The following is a 3,915-nucleotide window of genomic DNA, read 5'->3' on the forward strand; positions in this document are numbered from 1 at the left end:
ATCACCCCCACCACCATTAGAGACCTTGGGGGGGGAAAGAGCCCCTCGCATTCGCCCATGGCCCTACATGTCCAGACTCCAGCGGCTAAGCGGGAGCTTGGACATAAGCACTTTCACAAACAGGCGCCGGACAAACATATCAATCTCACTATTCAACAAATGAGAAGTGTTGCAAATGCCAAAATGCCTGACCTACAATGCTTGCACTAGTCAAACACATTGTTTAGTTGTTGCATGAGGGATAAAATGGACATTGTTCATGCAATTATCTTGATGCCTGCCTACCTTTTCACCATTTCAAGTGAAGTTGAAGGACTCTACATTTCATAATCCATGACAAAAAGGTATTCCTGTACATAACTTAGAGAGTGTCCATTGTCAGTAATATCTAAACCCTCATGAAGGGCAATGGACTTACCTATTAAAGATTCCATTGCTTCCCACTCCTACATTAAAATAGGCTCTTAACACCCACACTTGTAAAGAAGATGGGCAAAGGAAGGTAAATAGAAAGAATGAATTACAATGTGATGGTATCCTAGAAGCAAGGAATGCATCCTTTGCCTTGTACACATGTTGCAACTTGGCAAGAGATACTACCTCTCCTTGAAGTTCAATATGTGGCAAGACATCCTTCCTCTTGGGAAGCTTATGTGGACCCTTAGCAAAACCTTCCATGACTATATAGTTAGTCAAACTATAAGTTCGAGTCATCCATTATGCTTTTAGTGTCAATACCACCACCACCTTGAATTATTCAAAAATTGGGCCAACCACCATGGTGGCTCTCACCTTGACAATAGTCGGGCTACGACCACGGTGGACTGTCACTTTCTTTCTGACCATGCCTCTAGAACACACTAGAGCTCACAATATTGTGAGCTTGTGTCACTTTGTTCCCGACTATACCTCTACAACACATTGGAGCTCATAATATTGCCAACTTGTGTCACTTTCGTCTTGACCATGCCTCTAGAACACACTGAAGCTCACAACATTGCCAGCTTGTGTCACTTTCTTCCTGACCATGCATGTTGGGAGAATAATAGATGTAGGAGGGGAAATAGCACTTGTATCCTATGTGAGAGGGAAAGCAAGAGGGGAATAGTGCCTATAGGAGGCAAAGAGTTGCGGTAGCAAAAGGCAAAGTAAGAGGGGACAAAGCAACTATCGGAGGGGAAAGATCACCTGCAAGGGCTATGCAAGAGGGCATAGAGCAAGAGAGGGCAGATCAAGAGAGGAAAGAGAAAGTGGAGGTAGAGCATGAGGGGATAGAGCAGGAGGAGATAGAGAAAGAGGGGGAAGAGTAGCAGAGAGAAGACCAGCTATAGGAGGTGTTGCAATGCAAATTTTGAAAAATGGAGGGAGAGAACAATTGGACTAGAGTAGAGGAGAAGAGAAAGAGGGGGCAGGCCTACAATAGGCTAGAGGAATAAATTCTTCCAAAAGGGCCCACAATGGAGGGAGAGGATAGTTGGACTAGAGCAGAGGACCAGAGAAAGAGGGGATAGATTTGCAGTCTACCCAAGGAGAAGAGAAATTTGCCCACTAGGGCCCACAAAGGCTTAAACAAGATTTGGGTTGATCTGGGAGGGTCAAGCATGGGTTAAGGGGGGGGGACGGTTTGGGAGGTCCCTAATGTAAGAGGAATAGCCAATGGGGGTTGTTTGCATGCTTGCCATCCCTCCACCTCACCATACCATTGCCCCACACAAAGGAGCACTCTCATTGGTACGCCTCAAATCCCTCTCTAATCCCTTAAAATTAGGAAACACTAATTGGAGGCCCTTTTGAGGCCCCATTTCTCCCCTAATGTTTCCTATTCCTCCCCCCAAACGAATGGAACATCCTTCTTAGTCAGTTTTGTAAGGGGTTGGCTGACATATGATAGGTAACACGGGAACTGGTTATGCTAGTTTACTTGGCCCATAAACCTTCGCAACTCCTTCATATTTTTGGGAACTTTAGTTTTTTGATGGCCTCAACCTTACAAGGATGAATAGCCATCTCTTCTTTAGTAATGATGTTTCCCAACAATACCCCCCTTCACTACAAAGGCACACTTAGTTGAATTTCAGCTTAAGCGAGCACTACGGCATTTATAAAAGCATAGATGCAATTGATGTAAATGTTTAGCCTCTTTTCCAAAGATGTTGAAATCACTTAAGAACACTTGCATAAAGCTAGTAAGATGTGGCTCAAATGCCATCTATATCTAGGACTAGAATGTTAGTGGTGCAATTTTTTATTTCAACGTCATCACAATACTTACATAAACCCCTCAAGTGTTATTTTATCCTTATCTTCTTTAACCATATAGATCTGATTGTATCCGCCACTGGAACCATCTAGAAAATTGACATCTTGTGCCCAGCAACAACATCTAGCAAAGTATCAAAAATGACAAAGGAAATGGATATGTGATTATTGCCACATTTAGCTTCTTGTAGTCCACACAAATTCTTAGCTTACCATTATTCTTTGGAACGATGACTATTAGGGACAGCCAAGTCACTTTATCTATTGGATAGATGAATCCCATCATCAACAGCTCAATGACCTCCTTGACGTGCTTTGCAAAAGTTATGAATTCATATGGTAGTGCTGGTTAATCATGGGCTTTGTAATTTTTTTCAAATTGATCTGGTGAATACAAAAAGTCAGATCCACTCCTTTCATATCCATATATTCCCATGCAAAAATTTCTCTGTATTTATGCAATAGCTCAACCAGCTTTAGCTAGAACTCTCCCATAGCATATTATTGAATGAACACCAGTAGTGGGCTATTTCCTTCAAAAGAGATGCTCGAACAATTTTGCCACATCTATCTCAAAGACTAGAGCCACTAATAGATTAGCATTTAAGAACTTCTTTTCCTCGTCATCATCAAGTTTTGTACCCATGTTCATCCCTTGCACCATGACCAGTCGTTCTCTTTTCTTGAGGACTGTACATGGAATGATTCACATCTTGAGTTTCTTTTGCCGCTCCTTATTGTATAATCATTGATAAAACATAGTCTTGTTTTATTCTAGAAGATTTGAACCATGGCCTACCCAAGAGCATAGGGTACCGCACATCTTCTTCCTCCATCTGAAGAACCATGAAATTGATACAAAACACCATTCCCTGCATGTGAATCACTTGAATCCACCATGCAGACTTAAAATGGGCCTCATCTTTTGAAAATATATTGAGGTAAGATATTTTATCCAAAACCTCCATCTAGCAATACCCCTGCCAAACTCTAACCATGGTACTGCACCTTCACTGCCGGTACCATATAATCAACATCCTCAAGTTTAGCCCAGCATGTGATTGGTGCATCCTCATACAGGTTACTTGGTGGTACAAACTCTTGGGGTTTGAATTGCACGGGGCCACATCAATTCTCCTATTAGCCTTTTTTTGACCTCGGGGCCATCCATAATAGTCGCTCTACCGGAAGTTCCATCTTTGCCTTCTTGTTGTCAACAATTCTTCCAATTTTTTTTGCAATTCTAGACTTTTATCATCAACATGAATTATGGGACTTACCTTTGTATTCGTTTGTGGTATTGCACTTGTTCTAGGAGGATTTGGTATGGCTTCCCATGATACAAGTGTAATAGGTCACCATTCCTCCTATTGCTTGCCAGATGCTTGCATCCTTTCAATTTACTTCAAAGCTATCATACAAACCTCTTCCTTGTCATTCCATTTTTAAGTGCCTTTTTTTTTTAATAGTGCCTCCACTATAGTGTCTTGGATGGGACCCTTAGATCATGTTACTACATATACATTAATTGTTTTAGGATGGGTGTACTTCACCTCTTTCTACTTAATGCATGTTGAGTAGTCGCATTCCTGCAACTCATATAAGTGAGTTGTAGACTTGGTCTGACATATAGATGTGTCCCCCCATTCCTTAATC

This window comes from Dipteris shenzhenensis, chromosome 13, assembly GCF_047967505.1.
Source record: "Dipteris shenzhenensis isolate YYH24624 ecotype China chromosome 13, Dip_SZ_1.0, whole genome shotgun sequence".
NCBI classification, from domain to species: domain Eukaryota; kingdom Viridiplantae; phylum Streptophyta; class Polypodiopsida; order Gleicheniales; family Dipteridaceae; genus Dipteris; species Dipteris shenzhenensis.